Below are 15,873 nucleotides of genomic sequence, written 5' to 3' on the forward strand. Positions count from 1 at the left end.
ACTAAAGGGAATACGTTCGTTAATTAATACTTTGCGGAAACCTCAAAGGGAGTATGTTGATTGGTTAACACTCAAAGATAAATCAACTAAGAGTTTATTTAAATTTTGAATTTTGGGAAGAGTGTGGATGTTGTGTTAAATATCAAATAAAGAAACAAATTGCATTCTCCGTAGGGCTTACAATTTCATTCACCACAGGGCTGCAAACAAACTAAACATCTTGAATGAATATTGTGTAGCTAATTGATTGGTTACTTGCATTGTGGTTATTTAGTTTAAGTGGTTGATTGAATGTTTATTTGTTTTGTGGTTGTGGATTAGATAAAGAGAATTAAGCTTTTATTGTTTGATTTCTAAATCAACAAGAAATCAAGAATTCGTTGAAAGAATTAAATTAAGTTAAATAATTCACAAAATCTTTTAAAAGAAAGTTTAAAACCCAATCCCCCCCCCACCCCTCTTGGAATTGCACCTTAGTTTTCAAGGGTGATAGCAGACTGATGAAACCCAGATAAGTTTCTCAGATTACCTCGTCAGGCGCCTATCAAGGTCCAGGTAGCAGCCTGATGACCTTCTGTCTGTGTATTTTAAAAACCTTTAAGTTGGTAGCCGATTGACAAGTTTAGTCAGGCTCCTGTCAAGACAAAATTATGGTTTTCAAAATATACTTGAACTAACTCTCTTTACTCGTCATTTCTTTGAATGTTAATTTGTTTTCTTTAAAAAATATTTTTCAAGTTTGCAATAAGGTCTCTGAGTCTTATTTGCCTAATGAGCTTCAAACAAAATTTCATACTTGAAATATACTTGAAGTAATTACAAAGCATTTCCTAATGACACATTTGACTCTTCATTGCTGCTTTGAGTTCTCTTTGTTTCTGAGCTTCAATGATCCTTGATCTTTTAATATTGAATTTGATATAAGCTTTCAAATCTTTATTATTTTAAATTCTGAACTTCATTGATCCTTGAGCTTTCCATATTGATCACCTGAATTTGATATGAGCTTTAAAATAATTCCTTGTGAAGTATGCTAGGCTTCAATATATGTTTTTCCTAAAACACCACAACTTTGAATCAAATTAAATAACCTTACTTTGTTATTATCAAAATTAAGAATCGTAAGCCGTGTTTAGGCCAACAAGCCTCCCCTTTTTGATGATAACAGATAAGGAGCAAAAATAATAAGTATAAAACTTCAAAGTTAACATTATAGCATAGTTTCATAAACTCAAAAGGTCATTATGCTCATCATGCATATTTATAAATTCATTCTTTCATCATGCATGCTCATTCATAATCATTAAAGTTCAAGATCAAATACTCTCATATTCAATATCATGTACTTCTCCCCCTTTTGATACATATGTTTTTTTTAATACCATGTTCAATTTTTGCTCAAAACTTCTCCCCCTTTTGACATCAATCAAAAATAGTAAGATATCAAAAATGATTAAATAAAATCATATTTTGTACACACTCAATTCATTATTTTTCAATATGGTGTGTGTGGTGTGCTTCAATAGTCAAAAGGTCATGATACAAATTGAATCATTAAAGAATAATACTAATTAACAATTTCATTAATTCATGATACCAATTAATAATTCATGATATTAATTGAAAAATTACATAATACCAATTTGAAAATTTCATATGATACCAATTTAAAATTAGGGAGAAACAAAACATAGTATAAGCAATGATTCATATGGCTCCCCCTGAATTTAATACATTCAGATTTGATACCAATTATGCTTTCAAAATTTATCATCCATGTTTCAAACATTGATTCATATTATGTTTATGCTTATGGATGCCAATATTATGTCAATGTCATAACATGCTCATGGATATAATTATGCTTGTCATGCTCAAATACCGATTTATATATTCATGAATACCAATATACTTTATAGATGTCAATGTTAATGTCACATTATGCACTGCTCATGGATACTAAATTATTTAGATGCAAATTTTTCAATTTATCCATGTGATCTATCATTAGCATGCATGGCCAAGAATTAATTTCATATTCATATATCAATATCATATCACAATTCATGCTTCAAAATCATGCATAATAACTTTATGCTCAGATTTTCAAAATATAGTTAGCCATAAATCATCAATATTTTCATTGTCTTTAAAGATTTCAAGATACCAATTTCTAGATATACACATGTAGCATATAGCATATCATATAATCATGGAATTTGTCATTATCATGTGCATTGTGCTATACTTTTGCTTGGATTGTTCTTTTGTTGTTCAATTATTTTATTTCAAACTTGTTTAACAATTTTACCTTCAGTCGGTCGACTGAGATTATGTCCAGTTGGCTGACCTATCCTTTCTCCTTAAAGGTGTTGTTTAGTCAGTCGGCTGACCTATCCTTTCTTTCACAATTTTTCTGCCAAGCTCTCTTCTTTATCAAAATACTTATGCAATAAGCTCTATTTGTTTTAGATTTTCTTTTCTTTTGATTTCATATGAACATCCAAACTTCATATATCTTTTTAATTTAAGCCTTATTTGATTCATTCATTGATTGAAGCCAACAATTTTCATTAGTTTCAATAAGATAAGCATTTATAAGTTTGAATAATTTTATCCTTATTCTCTATTTCAATTTATTCAATATCTTTGTATGATTTTCCATAGATTTGATATCAATTGAAGTTGGAGGATTTAGTTATAGTATTTCATCTTGGTACCCATACTTTCTTGGGTCTGCATGGTTTAACAAGTGATGCTTCTTAATTCTCCAAACTTGTTTTGTTTTCATACCTTTCCTCTTTAATGGACATTCAAATTTAACATGCTCCTTTTTCTTACATAGAAAACATGTGGTATGTATGTAAGCATTTGAGAAAGGTGCTAGCATAATTTTTAGATTCTTTTGTAAAGTATCCCATGTAAAGATTATTTTTCCTTCTATTTTCAACTCCATTAAATCCTATGCCTTCTTTATTCAAAGACATTCTTTGTGAACCAATCATTTTGTCAAAATTTTCTTTTCCTTTTGTGAAATTGTAAATGATTTTGGCTTGATCCTCAATTTGTTTCTTAAGATCATGAATTTCTGTATTTTGTATACTTTTGCCCTTTTCTTGATTTTAAGTTATGATTTTATTCTTTAATTCATAAATATATAGATCTTTCTCATTTTCCATATAGTATTGGAATCTTAAGTCTTCTAATTATTTCATCAATTTTTCATTCTTGCTCTCTAATCTCTTGATTTTCAATTCTTTTTCTTTTTCAGCAAGATTTTTAGACTCTAATTCATTCATCACAACTTCATTCTTATTTTTTATTTTCTTGATTTTTAAGTCTTTTTCCTTTTTAGCAAGTTTGAGGGATTCTAATTCTTTCATCACTTCTTCATTCTTGTTTTTCAATAATGTATATTGTTTAGTTACTTTAATTAGCATCTTATGCACTTTGAATAAATCATTTTGTAACTCTTCATAAGATGGCATACACTTATCATTGGATTCATCACTACAAGAACTATTCAAGGATTTGGATGAAGAGCTTTCCTCATCGTCCCAAGCCATATAGCAAGTATAAGCAACCTCTTGGTCACTTGATTCATTATTGGAACTACTTGTACTCATATTGTCCCAAGTAGTGTCTTTCATTGCCTTTTTCTTTTTAGAATCCTTCTTAAGTAGTGCACATTTTGGTTTTATATGTCCATCCTTCTTACAATTATAACATGTGTGGATTTTATTTCTTGATTTCTTTGTATTGGATTCTTCTTCATTTGATTCGGATTTTGAGTTCCTAATTTTTCTTGTGAATTTGTTCTTCCTTCTAAGAATTCTTGCTAGCTTCTTGGATATGTTGGCTAATTCATTTTCATCCATCTTTTCTTCATCTTCATCACTAGAGTTTTCTTTTGATGTTTTAAAAGCCACCGATTCTTGGGCTTTAGTGTTTCCACTTCTTTCATTCATTGTCATTTCATATGTGAGGAGAAAACCTATGAGTTCATCTAGGGAAGTGTTTTTAAGGTTTCTTCCTTCCGTTATTGCAGTGGCTTTTGGTTCCCATATAGGTGGCAGCCCTCTAAGAATTTTTCTAATAATTTCATAAGCGGTGTAGGTTTTTCATGATGCATTTAGGGAGTTTATTATATGGGTGAACCTAGTGTACATGCTAGTAATTGATTCTTCCTGGTTCATCTTAAAAGCTTCATACTTGCTAGTGAGCATATCGATTCGACTGTCCCTTACATCAATAGTACCTTCATAGGTTACTTCTAATTTATCCCATATTTCTTTTGCTGATTTACATGTCATGACCGTATTAAATTCATTACTATCAATGGCACAATACAAAGCATTCATAGCACTAGAATTTTTTTGTAACATCTTATGGTCTTGGTCGGTCCATTCTTTTTCTTCTTTGGGTATTTCTTACACTCTACAAGTTTAGTGGGGATTAAGTCACCATGTGTGACAACCTTCTATGCTTTCTAATCCATGGTTTGAAGGTAGATCCTCATCCGTTGTTTCCAAAATATGTAGTTTAAATCACAAAAGATAGGAGGCCTATTTGAGGATTGTCCCTCTCCAAAGGGAGCTACACCTATGTGAGCCATTTAGATCTTTATGTAGCTACTAGTTAGGATTTGCTACAACCTAACTCTAATACCAATTGAAAGTGGAATAGTGTTCCCAAAAGTGGGGGTGAATTGGGTTATTTAAAAATTTTAAGTTCTTTTTAAATCCTTTACTTATTTGTTTAGTACTTTATAACCAAAACATAAGTAACTCAATCAATTAACAATCAAAAACTGAAACACACCACAATTTTCTTGAAAATTTAAACAATCAAACCAACCACACAATAATCAACGCAAATAACCAAGAAGTTGCAACTTATTGAACTGCTTTCAGCTTTTTGGTAACAGCCCTGTAATATAAATGCAAACCCTGTTTTGATTTGGTTTGTATTGCGTTCTGTTAATTAAGATTTTCGCAAATTAACCAAGGTACTCCCTTGTGGGTTTCTGCAAACAGTTAATTGAAACGTACTTTCTAAAATTAAGAGTCTTCTTTGAATTTCAATGTTTAAGCCCTGCAACCTGCACTTAGCATCCACAAATATAAATATAGTGCATAAATTAAAGAGTAGGGTAGAGAAGAACACCAAGTTTTTACGAGGTTCGGCTTATCCCCAGCCTACATCCTCGCCTTTGGCAAATACCAAAGGATTCCATTATATTAGTTCCTTTCTAGGCAGAACAACACCATTATAATCACTCCTTCAATTAGACTAGAGTGTGCCTCTCCAAATGATATCCTCTCATTCGGTCCAACGATTCAAACACTTGAACCGTCAATCAATCTACAAGACAAGAGTCAAAAGAAGGTGTACAAGAGATGCTCTTAAAAGAGCTTATGAGTACAAATTCAATCTATATACTTCAAAGTAATTCAAATATGAAACTTAGATTGAAGCTCAAGAGAGTGTATCACCAAACAGTTCTTTCAATGATTGAAAGAATTTAGAATTGTAGCACAAAATTGGTGATTTAGAATAAGCAAAGCCTCAAAAATTTCGTGCACAAGATGAGAGTGAGAGAGCCTTTGAGTGTTGAGAGCAATTGAGAGAGTTTGAATGCTGAATTTGATTCTTGGTATAGAATTCACTAGTCTTGAGGCTTATTTATTGATGTAGAAAATTATTTAACTTGTTCCCCAAGTTTACTTGGAGTGGTGTCCAAGTCTTGACCAAGTGTGAGCCCCAAGCAATTTAATTTTCAAAAATTTGTCAATTATAAAATTTGAAATCTGCCGCGTGGCAATAGCCTGATGAAATTTGATCAGGCGCCTGTCAATAAAATACACAGGTATTTTTCATGGGCAGTAGGGTGGCAGTCGCCTGTCACCTTGTGGTCAGGCGCCTGTCACTGAAATTTTCAGTTTAAAAAAAATAGTCAATAGGGTGACAGTAGCCTGATGAAACCCAGACAGGCTTCTCAGATTACCTCATCAGGCGCCTATCAAGGTCCAGGCAGTAGCCTAACCACCTTCTGCCTGTGTATTTTAAAAACCCGTAGGTTGGCAGCTGACTGACAAGTTTAGTTAGGCTCCTGTCAAGACAAAATTCTTGTTCAAAATATACTTGAACAAACTCTCTTTGCTCCTCATTTCTTCGAATGTTAATTTTTTTTCTTTAAAAAATATTTTCCAAGTTTACAATATGGTCTCTGAGTCTCTTTTGCTTAATGAGCTTAAAAAAAATTTCATACTTAAAATATACTTGAAGTACTTACAAAGCATTTCCTAATGACACATTTGACTCTTCATTGCTGCTTTGAGTTCTCTTTGTTTCTGAGCTTCAATGATCCTTGATCTTTCAATATTAAATTTGATATGAGCTTTCAAATCTTTATTGTTTTAAATTCTGAGTTTCATTGATCCTTGAGCTTTCCATATTGATCACCTAAATTTGATATGAGCTTTAAAATGATTCCTTGTGAAGTATGCTAGGCTTCAATATATGTTTTTTCTTGAAACACCACAACTTTGAAACAAATTAAATAACATTACTTTGTTATCATCAAAATTAAGAGTCGTAAGTCATGTTTAGGCCAACAATACTCTTCAAAACCTTATTGAAAATACTTTGCTGAAGTTCTTGTTGATCAAATCACACGGTTCGTTGCTCAATTACTGAGAAATTCAAATCTAAGAAAGAACCCGATGATAAATTTTTGAGCTTCAATTCTTTCTATATTGATATTTAATTGAAGTATATTTATTGTGTATTCAATTGTACTAATAAGATATTTTGAGAGTTTCATTTACACCAAATTGTTTCTTGTTGATTCTTGACGATTCAGGGATTGGATTGTTGGACTAGTGAGAGCGAATTCTTGCAAGAGAGAATTGTTGACAGTTTAGGGATTGGATCGTTGGACTAACAAGAGGGGATTCTTGTTAGATAGGTTGTAACTTTGGCTTAATAAAAAAAGTTGGAAAGGGAAATCCTCACAAAGGTTTGCTTGGGTCTAGGACTTAGATCTTGGGCCAAACCTTGTAAAAATACAGTGTCACTTTCCACACCCTACTCTCTTTAATTTTCTGCACTGTTGGCCTTACAAGGCTTAAAATCTTGTTATCTTATTTTGATGCTAACAAACAAGTGAAATTTAATATATTTGTGTGAGTAATGTTATTTCAGGGCTCACATATGAGAAAGTAAGGTGAAAGTGCTCACAAGGATCAAATGAAGCTTAAATGAATCAAAGCATGGATTTAAAGATGATATATGAAACCTTGAAGAATATGAGGACATGAATGAGTTGTTGAAAGCCAAGGCGTATTAAAGTCCAAAGAGCCAAAGAAAGGCAAAGTGAGAAAGCTCAAAGAATATGGAAGGTTGAAGAAAAGATGAACTCAATCCAAGGACAAAGCATGAAGACTCAAGAACTTAGAATGTTAATATCTTAGAAGTCTTTATGTAAGTGCTTTAATGTTTAAAATATCGTTTGAAATATTTTGAAGCTCATAGGCTAATTTCTTAGACTTAGATACCTTTTAAAATACCTGAAAAATATTTTTATAAGGTCAAAATTTATTTTAAAAAAGGTTAGATTAATTTTTGGAATAAAAAGCACCAAAAAGAGTTTTCCCAAATGCTGTTAGTTTTTATACAGCCGCATTGAGGTGAATTTTTCTCTATCACAAACTCATTATTTTAAAACGTGGTCAACATTAAAGTTGTAGGATTTTCTCTTAGCTTTCTTTTGACACCAAGAACACCTAATTTAAAGTTATATATAAAAAGTTATGGCCAAAACATTGAAGTGCGGTCACTACTATTAGACATCTAAACACTATTCAACGGGCAAATTTTTTAAATTCTAATATTTTAAAATATAGCCGTTTGAGCTCCAAACTTTCTAAAAAATTGGGAAACTCTCTAAGGAAATTTTTTCAACATGGAAACAATTTTGAAAGCCTATAAATACATGGTTTTGCAAATCAAAACTCATCCAAGAATTGAAAAATCTGCTTGTAAAGCTGAAAGCACTTTGGTTCTTCTCTTGTTCACTCATTGCAAAACTATTTTGTTGAGATATTCTAAAGTGCTAATCCTTCCTCCTCTAAATTTCTACTACTAATCCTCATCTAAGAAGGATATTGGTGAATTCTACACTTGAGCTTCATTGTATTTCATATTGATATTTTACATTCAAGTATATAATGTTGAAATTGTACTAACTTGCTCTTTAAGAGAGTATACTTGTACACAGATCTTATCTTGTATTTCTTGTAGTTATTTGATGTTCCAAGGATTGTTTGGATCGTTGGCTAAGCAAGGGGATATTGCTTAGGGAGGCGGGCTCTAGCCTAAAGGAGTGACCGAACGAGGGAATATCGTTTGGAGAAGGCGGGCTCTAGCCTTAACCAAGGAGGTTGTAAAGGTTTGTTCCACCCGTCAGCGGAATAGGTTTAGTGAATCCTTTGGTGGATTGCCAAGGGCGAGGACGTAGTCTGGGTATAAGCCGAACCTCGTAAAAATCTCCATCTCATTCTCTCTTTCCCTTACTCTTTATTTTCAGCATATTTAAATTGTGCGGATGGTTTATTTGATAATCATATATACTACGTAATATTTGGAAATCAAACAAACTTAAGGTTTAATTTTGATTTGGGTTACGGAAACCAAAAGGGAGTACGTTGGTTACACCATATCTTACGGAAACCTTACGGGAGTACGTTACTTGGTTAACATCCCAAAGATAAATTTACCAAGAGTTTATTTGAGTTCTAAATATTTGGAAAGAGTGATTTGATTCATCTATATAGGGCGTTACATCAACAAGCATAAATTCTCATTCACTACAGGGCTTGGTTCAAATTTGGCAAATATAAACAAACAACCATCTTGAGTTGTTATATTACATAAGTGTTGTGTATTGGCTTTTTTGTTTACTTTATAATTTTAGTTGATTGGTTTAGTTGAATAATTGGATGTTTGTAAGGTTAAAAATTAAGTAAAGAAACTACGTTCTTGAGTGCTTAACAAATTAAAAAAATCAGTCACGAATTGGTTAAAAGAAATAAAATAAGTTTAAGAATTCTAAAAAAGAATTAAAAGAAATTTTAAAAGCCAATTCACCCCCCCTCTTGGGAAGCTATTCCTAATTTCATGCACATATAAATTGCTTGGATGTTTATTTAAATTACTGGAAATTAAATAGTTATTGGAAATTGTGAAAACCATGATTAAAGGAAGTACGTGATTGCGGAAACCTTGATTAAATGGAGTACGTTGATTGATAAATATCAAAGTTCATTAACGTATTGATTGGTTGATTGAGTTTTTGATACAACTCTGAAATCTAAATTGTTTTTATTGCTAAGTTGGTCTTTAATAATGAACTTGGTATAATTGTTGGTTAAAGTTCAAAGGACTCTTGATCATTGTGTTAATTGGGATTCAAAATTGACGAAAAGAACTTATAAAAAGAGTTTGTAAAGAAATTTTTTTAATCCCAATTCACCCCTGCCCTCTTGAGAGTACACCTTACTTTTCGTAGCTATCCTCATATTGAAACATCCTATTGCTTATCCCTTTTAAACCTGAATTCTCCTTTCATGAAAATATGATCCAAAGATCACTACAAATTGGGGAATTATGAAAAAGCTCCCTAACATTAGGGCAGTTTTTTCTTTTTTTAATGAAGAAATGAGAAGGCATGAAAAAGGAAAATAAAAAAAATAGAAATTAATAAAAAAAGGTTGTGAAAAAGTAATGAACAACAAAAAGATCAAAAGGAGAATGTAAGAGAAGTTGGGGAAGTGAAAGCAAAAGGTGACCTTTGACCATCCTCAACATCCTAAAAATTTGTTTTAAGCCTGTAAAACCTTTTCTTCTTCTACCTCAAACCCTAACCTCATTACAACCAAAAATAAAGTCCTTTGGATTGGATTCATCATCTTTTTCCAGTTAAATCTTAAACAAACTACATCAAGACTTGATTCCATAATAGGTAAGTAGGCAACCCATTACTCAGTAGGTTCAGTCCAAACTATCACCGTCTAAGAGCATTGGAGCACATTAACGGTAGTGAATTTTTAAGCTTATCATCCCATCATTTTTTAGAGTTTTGTAGTATTTGGTCATGTTTTATCCTATTGAAATTCTATTGAAAGATTCATATTGTTTTGCAATAAATTCAACATGTTTGTTATACAATCAAGTTTTAAAATAATAGAGCATCGTGTAGGCATGAGCCATCTCTTAGTGAAAATTAGGTATGGCACCAAGAGTGAATGTAGGCATTCAAGAAGAAAAAGAAAATAACAATGGAAGAGGAAAAGCAGAAGAACAACTTACACCATAACATTGAGGCAATTTTGTTTTCATAAGGATTGACTCAACTCAACCTTACTTGAAATTCAATTGGCAACAAAGCAGACACTGGGGCAATTTGTTTTTTATATTTGGTTTTACAAAGAGCATGACAGTGGTCTCCAACTACTTTCCACCCTTGCTATGGGATTGAGCAAATGTGATACTATTACAATCAATTTTTTATCTCTAACCTACCTGTTACTTTTTTAGTCCTATCCCGTTTTGATAATGACAAATCACAACATCTCATTTGTGCATTAAGTATATGAATATGATTAAGCTTCAGAAAGCACAAATGACCAATGCAAAATGGAAGCCATAAAGCACTCAATTTAGCACATCATTTGGCACATTCCATGGTATATTGAAAAGCAAAGCTTGAATACGTGTATTTTTCAGTTGAAATGCATTTAGGTTTCAATTGTACATGCATGTCTCAATTGATTTGATATTAGCTCACTCATGATCATATATTGACCTTAGGAAATCAGGTTTTCAAAGAAAACTTTTTTATTAAAAATGATAAAATTATTCAAAAGGTTTGAAATGAGTTTGAACTTGAAAATGGCTGAAAACTCAATTTTATAAGGGGTTCAATCGACCGGATGTATAGCTTAGTCAACCAAAGTTCTTCAGCATATGATCTGATCAACCAGATCATACGACCAGTCGACTGAATGGCGCTAAAAAAAATTGCCTTTGAGTCAGCCGACCAAACATCAGTTCAATCGATCGAAAGTCTCGGGTAAGGCCAAGAAAGGCTAGAAAAATGACCATATTTTTAAAATATAATATTATTTTAAAGGCCCAACAACCACATAGCGACTATATCTTGCTTTTACCTATGAATCATTATGAATCATTAAATACTCTTGAATTATTTGAGCATCTTTTATACTCTTTTCACAAAATCAAAAAGTTATCCTACTCATTATTTGAAAAAGTCCATTTGAGAAAATCATTTCCAACTCTATTGAGCTTCATTCATATCTTTTGAGAGTGCATTAGAAAGGTTTCTTCATTATACTTGTTTGCCTTGGTGGCTTCATTATCATATTTTTTGTGTTTTGATGGTTTTAACCTATGCGTAGTTCCAAGTTTATCCTATCTTTGCAGATCATGTTTAGTATATGTATAAGTGACAAATACATGAAATTACTAGATCAAAGGCAAATATCGAACCAAGTAGACATCAGAGCAAGAATGATCAAAGTGGACACTCACTCGGAAGAACTCAAGCACATCCAATAAAGTCATAGTGTAATAAGGAGTGTTTGAGGTAGGAACTATTGTAACTCTTATAGTTTTGTTTCATGCATAATTACAATGCAAGAGTTGAGCAAATTGCATATGCATACTAGAAAATAAGAGTATAGGATATCAATTTATTGAAAAATAAGTTTTTCATTGTTTTATACTTAATATTTTTCAAAGGCAAAAACATGACTTATATGAAAATATCCTATACTCAACTTTGATTAAAATGGGACAAGTGTTAAGTGGTCTAGTATTGTGAACTTTAATATACTTGGTCTTGATTAAGTCAAAACTATTTTTATGTACCTACAGATTCAAGACAATCAAGTGTATTTTCATAAGGACAAGTTTTAAATCATATTAGTGTTATAATCTTACAAACTTGGTCCTGGTTGGGTTTAGAACCTCAATTATGCACCTATCAAATTTCCTGAACACCCTCCAGTATTTGGGCATAACTTTTGCTATAAAAGTATAAAAAGGACGATCTTGGTGTCTATGAAAATTTTAGAAAAAAATCCCACAACGTTTATGTTGAAGACCTTCAAGGAAAAATAGTCGACAGATTCATAAAACCGTCAACGATTTGAGACAGAAATAGAACACTAACAGGTGAAAAACCACTAGTTTTCAAAATAGCTTTTTATATTAAATGACCAACAGCCATAAAACGGCTATTTCTCCCATTTGCCTATAAATACAAGCCCATAGACTTGATTAAAAATGGTTTTGATGATTTTTACATGAGTTTAGTGATATCAAGTGCTCAATTTCTCTCTTGATCTCTAATCTTGTTTGATTCATTTCTTGAGAGATTAGTGTGAGGTTGCATTGTAATTGATATCATCTCAATTAAAGGAGCTTTGCTTTGTACTTCATCCTCTTATTGTAAAAGGTTCTTTACGAACCAATTGGGGAAGGTTCTTGGTGAACCGATTTGCTAGGCTTCTTGGTGAGTGTTGAGGGATTTGTTCCCGTGTTGTAAGGCTTATCCACCGGTGAAAGAGTTTGTTAGTGGATTGTAGAATCCTTGAGTTGGTCTCAAGGCATGGATGTAGGTTTGGTGCCGAACCATGTTAAAATACTGATGTTAAGCTTCTCTACTCTACTCTTTATTTTACATCTTGTGCATGATTTAAATTTCATATATTGTGGTATAATTGATTGTATCTTGTCAAGAATTTTATTTTGTAGAGAAAGTTGAAAATACACGAAAGAGTCCATCCACCCCCCCCTCTTGACTCTACACCTGAGCCGAAAATTTATATCAGAGCAAGGTGCTTAATTTTTGGATTATATTCCAGAGCGGAAAGATCAATGGCATATATGGGGAACACCTTTTCTTCCCTAGGATGATCTATATTTATCAACCACCAAAGTTTGAAGGCACCAACTACCTCGCATGGAAAAATCAAATGGCCATCTTCATTTAAGCATACGACTTGGATTTGTGGGAGATAGACTTCTTATTCAAAAAGAAAAATTACAAGAATGAGGATATTCCAAAGGCTTTAATGGAGCTATCGCGAAGTGAAAAAAGGTTAGTTGAACTCAATTTTAAAGCAAGACATATTATTTATTGTGGTTTAAATGATGCTGAACATAGTCGTATTTGTAAATGTGAAACCGCAAAAGAAATGTGGGATTTGATTCAAAACACCGATGAAGAACCTAAGAACGAAATAGGTTTTACCTTAGATTCATCTAACACTACTCACCAAGACACATTAGGAGGGGCACACTCTTGCTTCATAGCAAATGAACAAGAGGAAATTAGTTCGTGTACGACCCCGAATTGTGATAAATGGGTATATATATATATATATATATAAAGAGAGGGACATTTTGGTAAAGAGCAGATTCATCGACGAAGCCGAATTTCATCGACGAAGCCGGATTTTGTCAATGAAGCCTTTGTTCTTCTTATTGTTGAAATTCAGAGACTCATCGACGAGGAGAAGCCGAGGGGTTTTGGAAAACGGAAATATTAGGATTCATCGACGAGGCCACCAATTCGTCGATGAATTTAGTGAAAGATTCGCCAATGAAGGCACCATTTCATCGATGAAATTGCCCGGGTCAAAGGGCTATAAAAGGAAATTTTCATTGCTTAACCATTAAGAAAAGTTCAATATCTCTCTCTCTCTCTCTCTCTCTCTCTCTCTCTAAACCTCTCCTTACTCTCTCTCTCTCTCTCTAGATTTCTTCACCGATCGTTGATAGAATCGGGAAACGAAAGTTACCACGAGGATCATGGAAGGATTCTCTACAACTTCTACAGATCGGAATCTTGTTTTGGAGGTTTTCGGGTTTTGGCAAAAAATCGAGGTAAGGCTTGGTTTTCATTTCTGATCTGATAGTTTCGTAGAGGATGGTCTTGTGAGTATATTCTGTATTGTGATTTGTAGGTTTTGGAACTCGGTTGCTGTTTAGGAGCCTTGGAGTTCGGGTTTTGTTATATGGGGTTAAGGTAAGGGGAACTGTGTTTATATTGGTTCTTTTCGAAATCGGACTCAGTGGAACTGTGGTCCACGGTCCTGTGTGTGTTTTGGAAACTCATTTGGGGGGGGGTCTAATGAGGAAAACTATGGGTTTTTCATTATTGTAGTTATGGGAAAAAGGGGGCGACGGGCTGAATCCCGGGTTTTGTTGAAAACCAAGTATATGTGTGATTTATACTGTAATATTGGGATAGTCGTGCCTTGACTTTGTTTAAATTGTATTTGTTTGGAAAACCATGATTTAGATTACCAAATGAGTGTGGTTTGGGTGCTTATATGAGCATGCATGTGTGTGTGATATGCGGAATTGCTGATCGGACCACGATTCCAATGATTCCAGGGACTGAGAGTGACCGGCTCTATATCCGAGGGCATGTGTTATCGACTGCCATGTAGGTAAGAGTGTTCGGCTCTATATCCGAGGGCATGAGCCTATTCCGGCAGATCAGGCCGAAGGGTGTGGATCCACCAGTTAGCGCCGGTACGATGTCATGGGAGTCGAGGACTAGCCATGTGCCGGTGGCGCGGTGCTTCGCGGGTTGGCTACGGGCCAACGCCGAAATGTCAGACTGGCTTCTGGCCGAAGGGTGTGACACTAGGATTGCTGTTCATGTGTTGTGTGTGCGTGTATGCACTATGTAAATTAGTACTGGATTTGCATTTAACTGCGTGTATGTTGCATCATAATAACACTCAAATGCCACACACCGATATAACCTGTGTTCTTCCTCACTAAGAGGTGTCTCACCCCTGCTGTACGTACATCTTTACAGGTCCTTTGAGTAACTGGAACTAGTGTCCTGGTGTAGGGAGCATAGTGGCCGGTGTACTGAGTTAGCACTTGGGTAAGTGTTAGGACTGTAGTTTTTTTGGGTTGTATTTGGGCACCTAGTTTGTACGTTTTGTTAGAGCCATGTTCTGCTCTTGTATAGACTCTGGTATGATATTGCATATGTTGATATAGAATGACTTTTTCCGCTACGTATATGATTGTGGTTAGATGTATTTAGGGTGCCTGGGAACCGCACAATGTCGGACCCTCATCCATTGTACTGTATCTGTGATGATTTGTATGATACAGAGACAGTTTAAGTTACATTTTCACCCCTAGGTCCCATTTCAGGGTTCGGGGCGTGACAGTTCGGATAATGATGATGATTAAATTCTTTCATATGATGAAGTAGTGAATATTTGTGTTAAATTATATGATGAATTAGTCTTAGTAAAAGGGATGAACAAAAACATTGAGAAAGAGCTTGCTTTGTTTAAACAAAAGGAACTCTATTTGAAAGAAGAAAATGAATCCCTTAAAAGGAAAAATGAAGAGTTTGTTGAAAATACTCAAAAAGAGCATGAAACTTTGAAAGTAAAGATAGAAAATTTGGAAGGAAAATTGTCAAAATGCAAACAAAAAAAGCCTTGTCTTTGTTCTCTCTTGAAAGAAGAAAATAGCTCCTTGAAAAGGGAAAATGAGGAGCTTATTTCAAAAGCTCAAAAAGACCATGAAGTTTTTCAAGTTGAAGTAGAAAATTTGAAAAATCAAAATTGAAATGTTTTGAAAGAAAACACTCTCTTGAAAAAGAAAGATGAAGATCATGGTAAAGCCACAAGAGGAAAAGAAAACTCCAAAATGTTTTTGGGAGTAAAAAGAAATAGTCCTTACAAAAAGAATTTTAAATCCTCTTATAAATCACAAAGTTATGCCTCATCAAGCAAAAATAGTGCA

The sequence above is a fragment of the Malania oleifera genome, chromosome 2 (genome assembly GCF_029873635.1).
Source record: "Malania oleifera isolate guangnan ecotype guangnan chromosome 2, ASM2987363v1, whole genome shotgun sequence".
NCBI lineage: Eukaryota > Viridiplantae > Streptophyta > Magnoliopsida > Santalales > Ximeniaceae > Malania > Malania oleifera.